Source organism: Ostrea edulis, chromosome 8, assembly GCF_947568905.1.
Source record: "Ostrea edulis chromosome 8, xbOstEdul1.1, whole genome shotgun sequence".
Taxonomy (NCBI): Eukaryota; Metazoa; Mollusca; class Bivalvia; order Ostreida; family Ostreidae; genus Ostrea; species Ostrea edulis.
Window position 1 is genome coordinate 31,256,589 of NC_079171.1, and position 22,393 is coordinate 31,278,981.

The 22,393-nt window shown below is 35.0% G+C and overlaps 2 long non-coding RNA genes across 2 annotated transcripts; one reads left to right on the top strand and one right to left on the bottom strand.

Moving 5' to 3' along the window:
- Positions 1–8,137: 8,137 nt before the first annotated feature.
- LOC130049554 (uncharacterized) lies at positions 8,138–10,071 on the top strand. The gene is made up of 4 exons (XR_008798097.1): positions 8,138–8,467; positions 8,775–8,908; positions 9,163–9,401; positions 9,744–10,071. It is a non-coding gene; the product is annotated as an uncharacterized LOC130049554 (long non-coding RNA).
- Positions 10,027–12,648, bottom strand: LOC125662776 (uncharacterized). The gene is made up of 4 exons (XR_007365513.2): positions 12,463–12,648; positions 11,712–11,870; positions 11,435–11,545; positions 10,027–11,245 (listed from the first exon to the last, which is right to left on the bottom strand). It is a non-coding gene; the product is annotated as an uncharacterized LOC125662776 (long non-coding RNA).
- Between the last annotated feature and the right edge of the window lie 9,745 nt (positions 12,649–22,393).

Genomic DNA, 22,393 nt, shown 5'->3' on the forward strand with positions numbered 1-22,393 from the left:
AGAGAGCATTGGTAATCATTGATTATAATATTCATGAATGTATGCAGATACGGGAAGTTTAATACGTTCAGTATAAATCTTGAAAGTACAATTTCTTTCTGATTAATTATCCATCCACTTTCATTCTGATATATATATATTTTTTTATTTCTTTACATGTTAATTTTTTCGGCTGGTCCGGGTTAGGACTAATGAATGAGTCCCCCCCCCTCCCCTCCCACTTCTAAAACGATGTTACATGCTTAGCTGTCTATCTCCCTCTCAGTCAAAAATAAAATAAATACATGCTATATATATATATACTACAACATCACTGGATTTACTATATAATTCTTCGATTTCACCTTCATAATACATGTACATGTTAATGCAAGCGGACTATCTAGGCATTTTTTTTCCCCATCTTCGCTAGCCAAGATTATTCGTCCACGAAGACACAGATGACCCAAAACCCATTACTAGCGGAGATGAGATGAATGTCACCCCCGTATGATGTTATAAACTGACCAAAACCTAGAACCTTTGTTTTTCAACTTTCATTCAGAAGACGCACAAGTTTGTGAGTCACTGAATAAGCGAGAAAACATCTGCATTTTTTTTTCAATCGTTGTCAACTGTATACTTTGTGATATTTCAAGACTACATGTACTTAATTCAATTTATTGGATCTCACCACCATTATGCAATGGTATACAAAAATATAAAGATAAAAAGTTGTTATATATACATTTATTAAATAATGCATGCGTGTAATGAAGTATTTATTAAGTTAGGGGGAAAACACGTGTTATTATTAATGTGAAGTATGGGGATTCTAGGTAGGGTAGCACATTTTATTTTATTATTTTCTTAATGAAAGTACGGAGTTTTCTAAAGGTCTGTATAAAAGTAAAGATATTTTCAATTTTTTTGTTTTGTTTAGGTGATAAAAATTTATTCTTTGCTCACATTGCATCACAATTGAGTACATAATGAAATTCATTTCTAATTACAATGAAAACCTTAAGTTAAAAATAAACCACTGCTTATGGTACACATTTCTTTGAGCTGCTATTTATCAAATTGAAATTACTGGCATGTGATTGTCGTTGTTCATGACCCTTCTTTTATTTGGTGAAATTGTGCTGCACGTGCCGTGAAACAATGTACCGACGAGTGGTGGGAATAACACAGGTGTTTATATACAGGATGTCGAGAATTTGGGCGTTTCATATAAAGGTGTGAGCGTCTGCAGGGAAGTCTACATACGGATATGTACCCAAAATACCAACGTATCATTAAACAACAATTACAAGAATTGGATGATTTATAGATAATTTCTAAATAATGAATGGGGTAGGGGGCATGCATGCTGGCCAAGAGAAAAGGTTTTTTGGGTGAATCATTTCCGATATTATTTCTTTGTTTTATTACACGGAGGTACACGGTGGCATCGACAAAGGTACAGGTGACATACACGGAGATGGGCGGTGGCATACACGGAGATCCTCCGTGGACTTCAATGTCTAGCTGGCGCGTAAGAAATAGCACTTCAAAGGTACCGACAATTTTAAAGGTCCACCGTGTTTGGGGCAAATTTGTTCCACCGCGTTGCGTGGAACACGCATAAAACTCGTGTCGTGTACTGTATATATACATATATATATATATATATATATAGAGAGAGAGAGAGAGAGAGAGAGAGAGAGAGAGAGAGAGAAAGAGAGAGAGAGAGTAAGTTTGTCACTAGTGCATGACTATTCATGTTTATGTTGTTTATGAACACTGACGTACCAGAGACGTCTTTAATTATTGTCACTCCCCCATGGCAAGGCAAGGCGATGCTCCCCATAAAATTTTCGCCTTTATTATCGCAATATTCCATGGTTTGACCATCACCAGAATCATCTTTCTTGTTTTCATTATTTCGAAATATACATCTCTGCCATAACTATCCTACGAGGCTTGACTATCCCGGTAAACTATGTTTCCGTTTTGACTATTTATGAAAAGTCGCCCACATCTTGACTATCCTCGGGTCCCGTCCTAGGTTGGACTACTCCTTCTTGTCACCTGATACTGCCTCTGGTATGTCAAGGGGTCCGTGTTTGCCCAACTCTCTAGTTTGTATTGCTGATAGGAGTTATGAGATTGATCACTGTTCGTTATCTTCACCATTCATTATTCCAACAAACTCCGTCATCGTCCTATGGTTATTCCTGGGTAGATCTCTCTTATTATTGCCACTTTTAAGTATCAGACACATATCCCCACTTTTTTACTCCAGGGCACGTTTTGTAACCTTGGCTATTCAAGGAAACATATTTCCCAACTTGTCTATCCCAGTAGACATGTATTCTAGTACACACATATCCTGCCTTGATATTTGAAGAACACCTAGATATCTCAATGAAGTTTTGTATGTTAGTATTGCCCCCTCAGTCATACGTCGATTCCATATATCTTAGTGAACTCAAAATAAAAGACAGTTGTGCTGAAAATTTCAGGAGCTAACTTTCTTAACGGTAAACTAATATCTCAACTTAATGACAAACGGGATGACTTTAACTTCTCTATCGTTAACTTTCCAAATATCTTGATCAGTTTCCATCCAATCAAAAGTAGTTGATCTTTGAAGGAAGACATGTATATATTGTGAAGGCTAAGACCAATATTACAACAAACATTTCCACTAAAACAGCTACAACTTTCATATTGATACCACTGTTATTAAATCAGAATCACTCCGCTTTCTCATTACAAGCAATAAGGAAATAATAAATTCTAACTTTCATTACGTTCTTTGTGGGTCCCTTCTTGATAGAATATGTTTTCTTACCATTTGTAGCATCGTGAACCGAAGTGAAAAACAAGCCCGAAGAAAGGTGTTGAAAATCGTAGTTGTCACATCATCGTTTTTCGTCATGATTTTAAGAGTACATCCCCCGGATAACATCAGTATTAGGAATATGTACTATGAACATATAGTCCTTGTTTAATTGCAGAAGAAGATGTAGGACCCTGTTATACGACGTTCGGGACTTGTATGAAGCCGAATGTTGATGAGGTTTATATAACACCTGTCACCAAACCGGATGGGAGTTTGCATTTCCCTGCCGACTACTTCACAAGGCTATGTGGGTAAATGACATCACATCATGACATGATTCTTTACTGTGATTCAATATTGAATTGAAGGGGAAAATGTATAAATCATAAAACACTCTCAATCTATCTCTACACCAAAGGTAAATTTCGAATGGTAAACAATACGTTCCTATTTTGAAAGCGATTTAAATTGAAAGATGAAGGTAACAAACGGTGATCAATCTAATTACTCATATAGGCTATACGAAATAGGGAGCTGGACAAACACGGACCCTGTATATACCTGAGGTGGGATTGGGTGCCTAAGAGGAACACATTTTTATCAAACTAGTATACGATTTTATTAATTCAACTTACAAAGTGATTTTACATCAATTTTGATGGGTAATTCATAACATATTTTACTATTTTACTATTTTAGACTATTTACCACCGGCAGTGATTGTTATAGATTGTTATAGAAAAGTGACATCTACAGCATGTGAGCCAGGTTTTCCGAATGCATTAATCAAGAACTCAGAAAAGATGTCCATTAACTTGTGCGGAAATGCAGACGGTAAATCCATGCTCTATCTTAAGGTTAAAAGAAATACATATTCAAATTATATAAAAATTCCTCATCTGATCACAATGACTTGTACAAAATGCACATACAAAACATGTAGGTAAAAAAATCTAATGCAAATGATGAAATACTTAATTTTTTACATTATTTACTGATTTTGACTACGGATTACTCCGTTTATTTAATCAAGATATAGGGCTCAAGGTGGGTGTGACGGGTCGACAGGGGGTGCTTGTTCCTCTTGACTATGAACCTGATCCCACCTCTGGTATTTCCATGGATCAGTATTTACCAAATTTGCTGATTTTTGCTATGGGGGCCATTAGATTGATCACAGTTCATAATCTTCACCTTTCATTACCCAAGGGGGACAGGTATCAGGCAAGATCTACTCTGTTTGTTATCGTTAGCTTTCATCTACCCTAAGGTGAAATCCTTCCACTTTTTCAATCATTTACTTCAGCCCTGAATACGCTTGTTTCCTGTTTAAATGATAAAGGAGTCTATGAAGCGTACCAACGCGCAATCAGGTCTGTGGTTGGTGAAAAGGACAGTATCTGTAAGTAAGTAATCGATTGTAAATTATAGTTTAAAGACTTTATGGCAAACAAGTTTATTCAAGCGTTTTCATTGTCAACCTACCTTATTGGTGAAGCAATTATTCATGATCACTTGCATATCGTGCCTATGTCCCTACACTGATTCGATTTGCGAGAGCATGTTTTGCATATGATTAATTCTAATATGGAAGCAGGCTAGTAAAAAATAAGATAACGTTTAAAGTCACAATTTTGCAAATTATATGGTCGTATAATGATCTCATATGCAGAAACAATATACGAGAAAGAGACCCGAAAACAAAACTAAAAATGTCCGTCGAAACTTCAGTATCACCAATGCTGTTTTGGTAATGTGTAAACTAATCAGTCAGTTGTTTAAAGTTTGACCAAGGAGAAAATACAGCGGACTTTGCGACTCTTCAAAAACATGTGGGTAAAGCAGAGTATATCACTCTGAAAACAGTCCTGGAAAACTTTGGGAAGGACCTGTTTGTCCTATTTCCAGACATGGAGGATCACAGTTGCAACATTGACATCAATGCTCTTACTCCTGACAGACGCAGAAGGGGCGTGGCCAGTGCGACAATGACGAGAATGATGGATGTTTGGATTTTGTAATAAAATCTTTCAACCTCAGTGTAATCATTGGTCATGTGTGCTAACTTTATCTAAGTACTGAATATAGGATGTTCCATGGTTTGTGGTTTCATATGATTTGTACATGTATCTCCTCGAGCCTTGGCGAGGGAATAGAAAACACAGAACAAGTTGAATATAAATCAAATAAACCACAAACCATGGGGTATTCTTTTTATTACACGTCACCGGGGGAATATTCAGTTACGTTGCTGTATTGTTGGGATTTTGCTTTGCTCTCTGACATTCTGTAAATAAACCACATAAGATGTTTGTTTGTGACATCAGGAGGAAAACAGTGCAATCATTAAAATTGATGTAATTGGTGATGTTTACTGGACAAAGGAGTAAAAGTTCTGATTGCATTATTTTCTCCTACATAGTTTCAGTTAATGAATGCATCGCAGAAACCAAAATAAATAGGCTGTATGAAAGGTGAAGATAACGAACAGTGATCAATCTCATAACTCCTATAAGCAATACAAAATAGATAGTTGGGCAAACATGGACCTCTGGACACACCAGAGTTGGGATCAGGTGACTAGGAGGAGTAAGCATCCCTTGTCGACCGGCCACACCCGCCGTGAATCTTATATCCTGATTAGGTAAAGGGAGATATCAAGTTCAGAATTCCAGACAACTAGTGTTAACAAAATCAGAAATATTGCAGTAAAACTAGCATTAGTTGAATCATTCTACACAGGTAAAATTGCTACATATGTTTAACATATGCTTGGATATTCATATCTTTATCATATGTTTCACACATGTTTAGCATATGATTTTATCATCATATGGTGAACATATGTTTTAAACATATGTTTCATATGTTTGAAAGATATGTTGAACATTCTGCAAACTTCAAACATATGATTAAGGAAGTTAGCTCCTGAGCTTGTAAGTACAACTGCCTAGGATATTACAGCTAAGTCTTCACTGGCTCAATACTGATCCCATTGGTGCAAATATATTACACATCTATTGCTGAACCCTATCCAGTTGAAAATGTTTGGGTCAATTCAAATTTTGAAAGGGTTTGACAGGGACTATATTTTGTGGCGGAAGGATTTACTAATCAAAACGATCTAATTCTGCATGATATTACAGTTTCTCTTTCATCCCATGTATCGTCTATTTTTATACCCCTATACGTGTATCTCAGCTTTATGATTTATGATACAGGTAGTTGAGACTTGGAACTAGTTCATATGTTATAATTTATTATCTTGGTTGATATATTTTTCCAAACAGAACACCGACTCTTAAAAAAAAAGTTTTAATTAATTTACTCGAAATTTTGTATAAAAATTCAGCATTTTCGTCAATAATTAAAACAAAATTGATCTCCGACCCTTACTCTGTGTAGTTGCATTTCAAATTGGAAGACCAGAACCTGAAAAGTTTGTAAAATATGAAAAATTGATATGACTTCTAACATGTCCTTTTAAACTCTCAACTTTGATATCAAGAAGTGTTTCGCATATCAAGTGCATAAAGGTCATTATTTATTTCCTTTACTAGTATTAATTTCTTTTTTCATCTGTAGTGTTAGACGACATGATTATGTATCATCATTTGTGTTTCTTATGTCATGTTGACACTAGCAGAAAAATCAAGTTTAATTCAATAAATTCTAAGTGCAAAAAGGTCATGTAAAGAACACTATAGCTCAATAACAAGCGTTGTGACCCCAGTTCGTTTTAATTTCGTAATTCTCCTTCAATGTAGAAATCAAAAATACACTTCCCAAAAAATTGACATTACCGCAAATGTCAGGTGCGAACCTCTTTAAAACAAAGTGAAAAGTTCATGTTTAACATATGTTCAACATATGATAAACATATGGAATTTTGAACATATGATTACCGTATGATCAAAATAGAATACCCACAACACTTAAAATCGCTGCCACGGTCCTAGACCCCGTTTTACAAAAGAACTTACAACAAAGACTAAAAGTGCTATAGAGTTTTAAAAACTTGTCAACTTAATATTTAAGATTAGGCTACATTTAAAAATATGAATTTACAGAATTAAATTCTTGTTCATATTAAAATCACAAGATTTTGACATAAGCTGAGCAAACTAGTTTTATAGTATAATAGAGTCTTAGGGCTTTCTATAGTGGTCAGTTTTATTGTATGACGTGACCCCAATCTGTAGAAAATGTATACCGGATATGACGGAAAATCAATTTAAGTTATGTTTCTCGCTCTCAGAATGTCTTGCGAAAGAGTGTTATTATTATATCCGTTGATGTAATTTACACGCTTGACACTCGCTGTTTATATAGTCTGTTCAATTAAAGCATCGATGTAACTAAGAACATTCATAGCACATGCGCGTACTGGCAGACAATCGATCATGTCAGGAAGAGCAAAGAAAGACTTTCTAGCAGTAAGTAGAAAAATGAAATTAATGCCAACTATAGTTTTACATTCAAAAATATACTTTTTGTATATAAAGTCAGGTTATAAGGAGTGTATATCAGAACTAAACAAAGAGAGAAAGGTGACCACAAACAATGAGTGTATATATCAGGATTTTTTATATATTCAGAAGAAACATTTGCATTTTAGAAATGTCTTATTTAGTATTTACATGTATATTCTTTATATTGATATTTAAAGCTATCAATAATCGCAAAGACTAACTGGAAATCTAATTAAAGATGATAGAAAAGTTTCTAACAAGTTGCTCGTGGCGGTAAATATGCAGCTGTTTGCCCGAAACATCGCTAGATGTACAGAACAAAGTAAAGAAAGAGTCTCAACAATATATAGGTTCAGTTAATATAAAATTTTCGTTTATTGTTGAAAAATCACAGAAACAACTAGAGCATCAATATATTAGACACATTTAAGACCCCCCCCCCCCAACAATACACTGGTATAAATTTACGTTCCCCACATTAGATAAACAAAATATGAATATTTGTATATGCATATTGTGTTTGAAATATTGCAATTGTCATGACATTAATCAATGCAATCACAAGGTATGTTTGTTTCCGGTGTCCAGGACTCGCCACCCCCACCCCTCCGTCACCTTTAGAATGAGTTTGCAATAATCATACAGTTTTCATGGTTTCAGCAATACAAAATAGATAGTTGGACAAACACGGACCCCTGGACTCACCAGAGATGGGGTCAGGTATCTACTTTCAATCAAAAATATCTAAGTCTGAAGCAGAAGTGGACGCATATGTGGTGTATTTTATTTCGAGATTATAGGGATATATCAAATCGACGAAAATAATATGTTTTCTTCTCAATTAGAATTGTTTGACTAAATTCTGCTTCATCAGAATATAACAACTGATCAGCTAAGAAAGGATCATATGCTTATAGGGTCTGTAAGTCTCGTCATGTGATTGCCGAGATTTAGCGAGATTATTAACTTCCGGGTACATCAACATCTCAGATTGCACTGTGTAGAGAGTGGTGTACATAGATATAGCGTTATCAATCGATTATGTGGAGGTTTTAACGAGATAAACATGGGAATTGAAGCATTAGTGGAGTGGTCGAGGATTCTTCGCTTCGTGTTTGACGAATCACGTTTAATAACCGCCAGTGTACAAGCATCGACGAGGGTACGTCTTGCAGATAAAGAGCAGGTTGGTAAAAGCATAATCTATGAACTAGAGAGATGTACGATACGTTTTTATATTCTCAAATCATTCCAATTGAAAGTATATTAATACTTGAAAATAAAAACGAATTATGCATAAAACTTGCTTTGTATTTATACGAACGTACTGGGGAGATCGGAAGGGGGGGGGGGGGGGGACAACGATACTACATTTACTCACCTGCAGTGTACAGTTGTATATTCAATAAACAAAGCGCATTAAATATGCCTATCTATATCAGTTACATCACAGATGGGTTAAGATTGTTTAATATTTTAAAAATATTTTATAGATATGCCTTGAATCTGAGGATAAAGGTGTTGTGCATTGTGCAGTCATCATTAATGTGAATGTCTGATGCCAGTATGCCCATAATGGGGCAGTATAAGTGTCGATCTTCATATGACAGCAACTTTTCAAAGGCGGGTACACAATTTAAAGATAAAATAATGTCAATACATGTTTGGATCTATATCTATTATGATTATAATAATTATAAGTTTATATGTTGTAAACTTTCTTTCTTTTTAGAAGTTTCTTTCTTTATAAACTGTCTTGCTGTTATGCCCTCTGGGCCCAAAATTGGAATAAACTTATCCTATTTATACCCAAAGTAGGTAATAAATGGGTTCGAACTGTGAAGATACAATTTTTACATGTAGATATATTGGAATTTTCAGATATCAGAAGGCAAATAAAACTGTTCAATGTAAAATACGCCTGTAGTTGGATAAAACATCCAAAGTCGGCACAGTCAAAGTTCACAACAACAATGGAGGAATTAACTGCATCCTCATTCCGCAGGGCAACAGGCCATTTTCAGCAACCCCTGAAATTCTTAATTGAGGCTAAGTGCCCATTTTCAGCTCAAACAATGACAATTAAAGAGGCCTGTGCAAATGTTGGGATTTCCCTCTTGGTAAGTCAGCATTATAGATTGAACAATTATGTGTATGTGTACCTAATACATGTACATTAGCTGTACATATATGTATTCATATACATGTATATCATTATGGATGTATCCAAGTTTATTATAACTTTAAAGTAACATTTTATGAATGAAATACAAATACTACTTAGGCTTCATTGTGATATTGAACTGCTAATGTTCTTTATAAACTTTACTTGCATCAAGTTTTGAATACTGCAGTACATCTATGTCAAAATAAGTATGCATATTGCAGTATAATACTTTCACCACTAATCAGAGCACTTGTAAATCATGTATATTTTATCAATACATGTAATGACATTTTAGAATGTGATGCAAGGGATGGTTCGCTGCACCTCAAAACAAAATTTGAATATTGGCATCAGATTCAAGGACAACACCACCTGAAAGACACCAAATGCTGTGATTTGCTAGTGTGGATTCCTAGTGACACTCAAATAATTCACATTGACAAAGATGTATTATGGTCAACCTTTTAAGCGTGATAGAGTTTAATTATAATAATGAAGTATTTTTGCAGTCTAAAACACACACACATAACCACATGTACATATACCTTATTATGATATCAGTGGTGCATCTATCAAAGTTATGTAATTACATGTATATTTATTGAATAAACATTATAGACAGAGTTTTTCTTATTTTAGATGAACCAAAATACATGTATGTATAGACACAGTGTCCAGCTTTACAAAAATCATTCAATTACATGCATTTACTAAAACAATGGATTTTACTTCTTTTCTAATAATGCAGATTTGAAAACCTTCAGAATGAGAACAAAAGGCTTTATGTTTGATTGTATATTGTTTAACGTTCCTCGAGAGAATATTTCATTCTGATGGAGACGTTCCAAAGGGCTTTATATTCATATGAATATAAAAGGCTTTATATTTATATAAATATGTAGAAAAGTTATATTGCATATATGGTATTTTTGACTGCGGATAACTCCGTTTACCTGATCAGGATATGGGGCTCACGGCGGGTGTGACCGGTCCACAGGGGATGCTTACTCCTCCTAGGCACCTGATCCCACCTCTGGTGTGTCCGGGGGTCCGTGTTTGCCCAACTATCTATTTTGTATTGCTTGTAGGAGTTATGAGATTGATCACTATTCGTTATCTTCACCTTGCATTCATTACTTTTAACTTTAAAAATTCAATGTGGCAGGTATGTGCAGATTTAAGGTATATATATACATGCAATTAATCTAATAAGTGTGTAGGATTTATCTGCAATCTCCTTCAAAAGGGGAACCTGCAAATTTACATGATCCACACAAATCTGAAATATTTTGTCAGATCAATATCTATACTACGATAGAATATGACTAAGGAATTTTTAAAAAAAAAAAAATTCTCTCATTTTCCCATCCAACATGGATTCGGCATCTGGAAATTTTATAGCAAAGTTGTGCATCCTCTTTTGAGAAGTGGGATTTATTTGTAAGAAAGAATGGGTTATTAAGTGTCATATCATTTGGAAGTTTGTCAAATATACAAAATCCTTTGTCCGCCAGGAATATATCACCAACTTGCAACTTCTCTAAAATGCCACAATGGTTCACAATTGCCAAATTAGATTTGTATCCAGCATACACATTGGAAATAAGCTGCATTGGGTGTAATACACATTAAGGTCTTTTTTTCTGTGGCGACTCTTGTCATTACTGCAAGCGAAAAACTGGCTATTCATATCAATTTGGTCATATTAGGTCACTTCTGTTGCATCCATTGCAATCTTCAATTCTTCTGACTTTTATATTTCAGTTGAAACGACACTCCCAACAGTGTTCATGATCCCTTCAAACAAAATTTCATGAATATATGAAAAATATCCACAGAAAATGGTGTATACAGCAACATTTATACCCCCTAAAATTACTAGGTAATTGAATATTGTGAAATCTGCACTGACCTGTGAAATTGATAACTAGTCAGTGTATAGAAAGTGCATTGTTCATTTTTCCTTAACGAACCGCTAAAACATACCTTTCCAGGGTCTTTCAATTATGATGTTCCCAATTGTCAAGGATGGTTTCTTTTAATTAAGCAGGTATATTTCTCACTGCAAGTTTACAACATCATAGTCTTCAAGGGAAGCTGTAAGAACAAAAGAAATACCATTATAGTATTTGGTGTGCATATAAATTTAGATAACACTGAAATGAGAATGAAGAAAATACAGAAAAACCACCTGACACTAAACTTAACAACCGTTGTAACTTCCTGGTTTGATGTACTAGAATACTTGTATCGTACACTGTACCTTTTTAAATGTTGAGGGTTTGGTGCTGTATACTCGTGATCATGTAGATGCACTTCATTGTTGTCTGGTACAGATATATTGGTAGCAGTATCAACTTCGGTTCCTACATGTACGTTTGAAGCAGATGCTTCTGCTTCAGCAGGTTTCTTAACTTTGTGTCTATGAAAAAAAAGTAATATACCATAAGTTGCTGTTTTTTTTTACTTAAAGTGGCTCACTACACAACAAAGTTGTAGTTTCTGAAATAAGCACAGAATATGAGTGTTACAATCATTCTTTTCAAGGTCATGTGTCACTTTTACATAATTATACAATAAAGATATATGCCAGTTTTCTTGAAACACAATGCAAAATTTAATCATGCAGGAGCCTATATGCAGGCAAGTAGTATCAAGGGTGTCCTCTCAACCCTTTCCCCTTTTCCTAGCAAGGTTATTTTTTCTATATTGATACAATAAATAAGTGTTCCTTCCCCTTTTCAGACAGAAGAGAATTATGTAGTAAAAGATGTTAATAAATGTTGAAATCAATAACGAAGAAAAACTTACCCCCCACCCCCCATTTATGAAATTGTAGTACATGTAATTTTTTGCTCTTATTATTTTATTTTTATCAGTTCGTCTGTCAAAATCTTTTGTAGGCCTACCCCCTCTGAAATATCTAAACAACACGTCCAGTATATTCTGTCAATTTATACACACGTGTGTTAATTTGACATGATTATTCGTTGAATTGTGATAATATTACGTACCTAAATTTTTGTATCCACCGCTTCCTTACTGTAGCATCGACTAGGAACCTAAATAAACTACATGGCAGGGTTTTCCCAGTCTCATGTATGCAGCCGATCGCTTGACAATACACCAAATTACATATTAGCGCCGATTCTCTGTTACGACTTTATATATTCCACATGTTGTTGTACCCGGAAGTAGTAAAACCGAAAGTGAAACCAAGCGAGACTTACAGACCTTATATATATAAAGTTGTGTTTAATGATGTAAAGTACATAAATTATTACATCCTTCAGGTTCTAGACATAAAATGTCAAGTAAATAATTAGTAACCGCGTCAACAATTATTGACCTCAAATATTTGTCTGAAATGATATTAAAATGGTAAATTATCAGTAATGTAATTTTACAACTCAAGATGACATATCAGTACGTTTGGGAAATAGATGGAATTTTTCAATTATTCCTTACATGCTTGTACGCTACAGATATACGTTGTACAAAGATCTATATATGCGAGATCAATAAAAAACTATGGTTATAAATACATCTATATATTTAATCTGAAGTTAACTCAAGGTGCATCAAAACTAGGAAGAATATATGCACTACGATATTTAATAGTAATAGGTAATTTGAGTAACTTATAACATTTTCATTTGAAAACCTGTACGATTTTATTAGACTGTGCTATCAAGAGACACATATATTTGTACCCTATCAAGGAATTACATCCCATGGGGATCCAGGTTAGAATAGGTCCTCAGTACCCCTTGCTTGTCGTAGAAGACGAATAAATTGTGCGGTCTTTCGGATGAGACTGCAAAAACCGAGGTCCCGTGTCACAGCAGGCGTGTCATGATAAAGATCCCTCCCTGCGCATAGGCCATAAGCACCGAGCATAGACCAAAATTTGGCAGCCCTTCACTGCCAGTGATGACGTCTTCATATGAGTGAAATATTCACAATAGGGACGTTAAACAGTATTCAATCTATTCAAGCAATGGAATCAATGACACGTGATATGTAACCTGAATTCCTTTAGATTATATGTTGTAACTATCACAGTATTATTTATATAATCAACAAACCCAGGAGTTAAACAAATACAACCACCAAATTAAGTTTTATTAGGCTTATTATTAACGTTCCCGCGATTTTGACATTTTAAATTCAGGAAGTTTGACATTATTTTCTGTGAATTGTCACGCCCAAAAAGATAAGAGCCCCTTTCTTATGACACCAGTTATGTGATTTTTGGGATTAATCACTTGTTCGCTATCTTCATCTTTTCATCATAGAAATTATCATATTGACAGGTGTAGTTAAGGTGTGAAATCCGACTGAACTGGTATTCAAATCCACTTTATAATATGCACTTATCTGATAAGCTATATTCAATTCAAACAAGCAATGTACGTTTGGTACAGTATCAGACTGATTATTGAGTGAATGTCTATCTATTGCGGCTGGGAGTAAATATGGCGATCAGAAATTTCTCTAAGTATAACTCACAGGTAAAAACAATGATAAGATAGCGTATTAGTAACAGGCAACTTTCAAAGTAAAGTGGCAAGGAAGGAGAATATAGAAATATTACCCAGAATACCATTAAGCACGTTAAAACAATTGTAGAACACACTGTTTTGAATACTACTTCATTTCTGTGAGAAGCATAGCACCTGTATGGATGTACATATATTGAATGATAATCTAGGGGTCTAACTTTAGACGTCACATCCGGTATTAGCACTCAGGATTCTACTTCAACGTTACAATTATCAAAATGACATCGGGTATATTGACGATTGTCATTTAGGAATCTAGTAGCCTTTGGGTGGATGTGTGAAAGTTGGCAATTTTAGCTTGAGTCCCCTGTGATGTCTCACATAAAACCGGTGGCTTTTCTATATGATTTGACTATTTTTTTATCGAGACGTAAAACAACATACAAACTGGTTTCTAAAATCATTTCTTTGATATGAAGGGTATTTTCTGAAAAACTTTAATGGCCTATGGAAATGTATAGAAAGGTATTCCCACGCTATTTGCTTTTTAACGAAATTCTTAGAACGGAAAATGAGATATTATTAAGCGAATTAAATCAACGATTTCAGTCACATTTGATAAACATGATGCATCTCTGACCTTTTGATGGACTAGGTTAAAAGCAAATTTAATTTCGTTGGTGTTGCTGTATTTACTAAAAATGAAGGAACATTCCTGTTGTTAGAAAAGGGAAACGATAAGAACCTGACACATAATTACTTTACAGAACATATCAGTGCTCATAAGGTTTTATTTAAAATATTCACTGCTAGACATCTTCACCTTTCATTCAATGTATATCGGTCATATCTCATATCTAATAAATGGAAAGGAGAAGTTTTGTATTTATAATATTATGTAACAAACATGATCTACTATAGGAATTTACAAAATGCTGATTATAGCACCTAGAAGTTTACATGATTCACGATTTTCCCCAAAATTGTGTTTTTTACTTTTAATGACCAATGCGTATAAAAAGATTTCACCTAAAAATTAAGGTTAAACATTGTCACAGAAGCTCATTTTAGAGAGTTCATCATTTGCTTTGTAAACAAAGATTGCAGTATTATATTGTGTACGAATTTGTCAAAAGAAATGGATATTGATCTAAGTTTATTAGATTTTTCACATTTCAAGCATTCTTTGGGTAAAATGTGAGATCTAAAACTTAATCAGTTATATTTTTAATGTTTAACATCAAAAATGAAAAACATATTTCTTTTCAAAAATCGTGAACCAGTCCCTTTAAAATCTACGGGAAGAACATGTTTTATCGAAGTGTTTTAAAAGGAGGCGTTATTTTCAAAGGAATTCTTCGAAAAGGGTTACACAAACTTTCTCTTTATTAAAATGTTAATTATTTACCTACCTTACATATCATAATATTTTTTTTTAGAAAATAAGATTTTTCCTTAGGATAGTAAACGGTTTCAAGAAGTCTCAAATGCCAAAACCAGAATGATCTACTCCACTTACGTCTTCTTTTTAACAATAATAGTAAAAATAATAATTTGGGTTTTAAACACTTAACAATGTTCCATCTGCATTTCCCTTCGTTATTCTTGGAATACCTACAGTTATTCCATGTAAACTGTTTGTGATGCATGATTATAACCACTCATTTATAATGACAATTCACGAATAATTTTCACAGCATTTACCATGTGAGGCCAATTTGTACAATTTGAACAGTTCACGACCGTGTTAAATACAGAATGACTTTACGAACGAGCATAATTGATGAAATAATTTTCGTAGAAGGTGCATATAAGACTGTTGATGAGAGACATGCACCATATGACCATACTATCAACGGCATGGCTCCTGTTTCAACATTAGGGTTTTTGATCATCACAGCCATCTTGTGTAGAGCTACCACTGCGCGTCTTGTCAGGGGAGATGATGAGACGATAGAGACGGACCCTTATGGTAAGTGTATTGTGTTCTTACATTATGTAACCAGGTTCGTAAGGGTACACAATGTGTCGATATAAATACTCGATGACACCGTGTCTCAGGTGATATATTACCTATCTATCTATCTATCTATGTAAAACTTATACGGTACCAATTTTGATGCACCAGATGCGCATTTCGACAACTAATATCTCTTCAGTGATGCTCAACCGAAATGTTTGAAATCCGAAATAGCTATGAAGTTTTAGAGCTAAATATAGCCAAAAACAGCGTGCCAAAAAAGTGGAGCCAAATTCGTCAAAGGATAAGAGCTATGCATGAGGGAGATAATCCTTAATTTTGAAATGAATTTCTAAATTTTATAACAGTAATTAAATATACATCTATCTATCTATCTATCTATCTATCTATATATATATATATTCGAAGTTTTATCAAGATTTACCTTTGTGCATGTGTATGTGTGGGAGAGAGAGAGAGAGAGAGAGAGAGAGAGAGAGAGAGAGAGAGAGAGAGAGAGAGAGAGAGAGAGAGAGAGAGAGAAAGAGAGAGAGAGCAAGTTTGACACTAGTGTATGGATATTCATGTGTATATTGTTTATGACCAATGAAGTATCGCATACTTCTTTACTTATTGTCACTCACCCTTGGCAAGGCAAAGTGGCGCTCCCTATAAAATATTCGCCTTTATTAATGCAATATTCCATACTTTGACCTTCAACAGAAACATCTTTCTTGTCTTCATTATTTCGAAACAAACCTCTCTGACATAATTATCCTGCGGGACTTGACTATCCCGGAACAGGATGTTTCCGTTTTGACTATCTAGGGAACGTAGTTCCCATCGTCACTATCCCCTGGCACTCATTTCCGCCTTGAACATCGTTGGACACATCCTTTCGAGTTGGATTACTCCTCCTGGGCACCTGATCCCACCTCTGGTGTGTCCAGGGGTCCGTGTTTTGCCCTTCTGTTTAGTTTGTATTGCTGATAGGAGTTATGAGATTGATCAATGTTCGTCATCTTCACCTTTCATTATCCGTCATCTTCCTATGGTTAATCCTGATATTTCCTGTTCTTGCCACTTTTAACTATCACATACAATTTTCCTTAACTTTTTATCTCAGGATACGTTTTCTAACCTTGGTTATCCAAGGGAACATACCTTGTTTATCCCAGTAGACATGTATTCTAGTACACACAAGTTTTGTCTGATAGTTATGCAGGAGTCTAGATCTACGCTTTCCCTTTGCCCGGGACAAGTACAATGTCGTCTCGGGAAACACACCTAGAGTCATAACCTTACCCACATGGGAAAGCAATAAATTTTGGAATGGATGTTTATTCAGATCAATTACACTTAAAACTGACTACGTTAGATTATCAGTACAACTACAAGAATGTCACATATTGTTACATATGTAGTTTATCTAAGCTAGTGTGCATGGTACTACTGGTAGTTACGTTGCTTATCTGATATCAAAACCAATCCGGATAACCAGCAGAATTCCGGAATGACTTCTGGCACACAATGGTTTATGATTGTCATTACTTTATTTCTAGTTGTGATTAAATGACTTGATATTTCAGAAGAATAATGAAATTTACAAACAATTATGATATCTTGTGTTTTTATGACATAAAAATAAGTATGTGTATTTTTAAAAATGCTAGTTTATCTTGTTGTCTTCAAGAGTTTGATTTTCAATATCAATTAATTTCTTGGTTAATGAAAATGTGAAAGAATATGAATTCGTTCCAATTTGGTTTTGCTAAAAAGGTGCTAGTGCTAGAAATGAGGAAAAGACAAAGGGGGTACTGAAGCCAAAAATGCACTAATAGTAAACAAGAAACAAAATAAAGATATGGCAAAAATATTACTGTAATGCCCCATTCATTCACACGTCGGTTTGATATATCTTAGTGAACTCGAAATAAAAGACAACACCGAGTCTCCAATGTCTGCTCCATGACTGAGTATTTTCCTGAACAAAGAACAGTACCCTGCACAGCTATGCTCCAATTTCAGGAGCTAACTTTATCAACGCCAAACTAACCCTTCACCTTTATGACGAAATGGATGACGATAACTTCTCTATCGTAAACCGTCCAAATATCGTGATCCGTTTCCATCCAATCAAAGGTAGTTGACCTTTGAAGGAAGACATGCATACATTGTGAAGGTCAAGACCACTACTACAACAAACATTTCCACTAAAACAGTCACAACTTTCATGTTGATGTCACTGTTGTTAATTCTGCAGAGGAACATGACTAACCTGATGTAAAAGACGAGCAGATTCATTCCGCCTTCGCCTTACAAGCAACAAGGAAATAAGGAATTTTGACTTTCATTAAGTTCTTTGTGGGTATCTTCTTAATAAAATGTGTATTCTTGTTTTTTGTTGTTGGCATCGTGAACAGAACTGAAAAAAAAAAACCAACGAAACTGAACAGTGGTGTTCGAAATGGTAGCTGAAACATCATTGTGTTTCATCATCATTTAACAATAAATCCCCGAAGAATACTTTGTTTAGGAATATATACATCAGACGCATATTGCTTGTTTAATTGCAGAAGATGAAGCATCCTGTTATGAGTCGTTCGGGGCTTGTATGAAGCCGAAAGTGGATGAGGTTTATGTGCAACCTGTCACCAAATCCGATGGGAGTTTATATTTCCCAGCTGACTACTTCACAAGCATGTGTGGGTAAGTAGCATGACGTCATGACATGATTGTTTACGGTGAATCAATATTGAAGTAAAAGAGAACACCGTATAAATTAGGAAACACCCTCAATCTATCTCTACACCAAAGGTAAATATTGAGATGCGAATAATTCGTTCCTATTTTGATTACGCTTTAGACGAAACGTATAGATAACGACCAGTGATCGATGAAATGTGAATATAACGAACTGTGATCAATCTCATAACTCCTACAAGCAATACAAAATCGATAGTTGGGCAAACACGGACCCCTGGACACATCAGAGGTGGGATCAGGTGCCTAGGAGGATTAAGCATCCACTGTCGACCGCTCACACCCGCCGTGAGTCCTATATCCTCTTCAGGTAAACGCAGTCAAATAAGTGTACCAAAAACGGCTTAACAATCGGTAAGAAACACGTCAGACAGCATTTGACCCAATGCGAAGTTGTATCGACGAACCAGATTGTTATAACGACCATAGAATGTGCGAAATGCTGACTTCAATCAAGACTGTTGAAACTCCATATACCATCAACGTGTTTGTCAGTAGCTTATCTCGTTTTGAAAACTGACCATACGCAGAACAAGCTCTTGAATATCAATCTAATAGCTTCTATATCACTGTTGTTTATCTACACCTTTATTTAGCAATACAAAATAGAGAGATGGGCAAACACGGATTCTTGGATATATCAGAGGTGGGATTAGCTACCTAGGACGAAGAAATTTTATCAAAGTAATATACGATTTTATTAATTGGACTTACATATTGATTTCAAATCAATTTTGATGGGTAATGCGTATCATGTTTCACTGTTTCAGATATTTCACCCTTGGCAGTGATTGTTATGGAAAAGTGAAATCTACAACATGCGAGCCAGGTTTTCCGAATGAAATAATCAAGAACTCAGGAAAGATGTCCCTTAACTTGTGCAAAAATGCAGACGGTAAATTTATACTATATCCTACGGTTAAAAGAATTATGTATTTAGATTGCATAAAAAATCCTCATTTCATTACAATAACTGGTACAAAATGCATCAACAAAAACTTTAAGTCATAAATCGAATGCAAATGATAACATGCTTAGTGCTTTACATTATTTGTTTATTTTGACTACTGATTACTCCATTTACCTGATCAATATATCGGGCTCGTGGCGAATGTGACCGATTGACAGGTGATTTCACTCTTCCTGGATGGAAACCTGTTCCAACTCTGGTATTCCTAGGGATCCGTGTATGCCCAATTCGATATTTTGTTTTCCTTGTGGGAGGTAGAGATTGATCATTGCTCATTATCTTCACCTTTCATTATTTAAATGACGAGAAAAGAGGATCATGCGTGATGTACTACAAAGTGAAATCCTTCAACTTTTTAAAATTATTTACTTCAGCGCTGAACACTCTTGTTCCCTGCTTGAATGATAAAGGAGTATTTGAAGCATACCGGCGCGCAGTCAGCTCTGTGCGTGGTGAAAAGGAGAGCAGTTGCAAGTAAGTAATCAACTGTAACTTATGACAAACTTGTTTATTTCAGAGTTTCCATTGTGAACTTCCCTTATTGGTGAAATAATATTTCATTATCACCTGGATATCATGTACATATCCCTAAACTGATTAGATATGAGAAAGCATATTTTGCGTATGATAAATTTTAACATGGATGCTTGCTACGGACATACATGTTAACGAAACTATGGTATCAACAGCGTCATTTAAAGTCGGAATTTCCAAATTACATGGTTGTCATAATGATATAATATGCAAATACAATATATCATTAGGTCGAAGGCTCTCTGGCAACTTTCATATAGATTGTTTGGCCATTTTTATATACTAGTTTTGACTACGGTTACTCCTTTCACCCGATGAAGATATAAAGTGATCGATAAACAGAAGATACTAAACATCTAGCCATCTGACCCACCTCTGGAGCACGATATTCCCTTTTGTTAAGTTTACATCCTTTATAAGATTTATGAGCTTGGACGGTGTTCCTTCTTTCTGCTTGTTTATTTCTATCATTTTCAAAAGTAAAAAGCCTATTCTGTTCACTGTTTTTTAAATGAGACGTGAAGTGAATTGGACATTTGGCTTGTGAAAATTATTGGATATATATGAAATGCTGTTTTGTTTGAGGTCTTGTAAGTATTAAGATATACATGTATTCTGAATCGAAATAAAAATGATGTAAAAAATCTGTCATTTCCAGTTGACAAAGAAACTCCAAAACACTTTAAAAAGTCCGTTGATAATTCAACATAACCGATGCTGCTTTATTAAAGTCTAAATTAATCAGTCAGTTTTGTTGAAGTGTGGCCAGGGAGAGAATAAGGCGGGCTTTGCGAGTCTTCAAAAGCGTGTGTGGTGAAGCGGAGTATACCACTCTGAAAACAGTCCTGGAGAACTTTGGGGAGGACGTGTTTGTCATATTTCTAGACACTGAGGGTCAAGGTTGCAACATTGACATCGATACTCTTACTCCTGACACACGCAGAAGAGGCGTGGCCAGTGCGACAATGAAGAGAATGATGGATGTTTGGGTTTCGTAATAAAATCTTTCAACCTCAGTGTAATCATTGGTTATGTGTACTAACTTTATCTAAGTGTTAGATATAGGATATCCAATGGTTTTTGTTTGATATAATTTATATTCAACGAGTTGTGTGTTAAAAAACACACAGGTTAAATATAAATTATATAAAACTACAAATCGTGGGAGATTATTTTCATCACGCCCCCCCCCCCCCCCCGCGGTTAATCATTTACGTTGCTGTATTGTTGGAGATTTTTACGTCGCTCTCTAGCTTATTGTAAACAAACTACATAAAACAAACTGAACTTTGTGAATTCACAAACGGCGTAGGAAAACATAGTGTGATTATTAGAATTGATGCAGTGGGAGATATCCACTGGATAAAGAAGAAACATGTGATAAATAGCATTATTTTCTCCTACGTAATTTCAATTAAAGAATTCATCGTAGAAACCAATATGAAGGGACATGACTTTAATTAAGTTCGGCATTAGAGAAAACTAGTATCAACAAAAGCAGATATATTGCGGTAAAACTAGCTTTAGTTTACATTGATCACATTGTCCAATCTAATTAAATCAGACATCTTAGATCTGCGCTGTGTATTTTGCATAGAAAGATCTAGGGGTCATATTCTTATGAACTTTACGTTAGCCAATCAGAGCGTCGCCTATTAAATTGTCAGTGTTCACATTTCAAAGAAAATGGCTGCGATTGATTGGTTTGACAGAAAAGAGATAACAGCTAGATGTGACGTCCCAATGCACTGTTTACGTCGACTGGTGTTATATTCCTCGTGTTAATTAAGTAAACCATCTTGAAAATTATTTAAATCGTACCTATCCCTATTAATTCATCAATGGTAATTCACAATTCATTTAATTTTGGTGTATTTCATATCGTACCTTTTGTTGTTAGCATGGACGGAATATATAGGCAATATTGCGAAAGTTTAAAATTCGTTATGTGAGAATATACAATTTTACAGTGTGGAATTAACTTCGTGGGAGAGATATTACGGGAACTTGTTTACGAATTGCCGAGAACCGCTTAAATGACCATCATTGTCTGTATGGCGCAATCTGATAGTTCTCATGAGTAATCCAAGCCAAAGGTCATGCGGACGTAACCCCTGTGGGGTTATGTCAGATCATTTTATAGCGATTGTGAGCACATTCGAGGGTCTGATTTCAATTAGATTGTCACATTGTCAGGACTGAAATTCAGCACA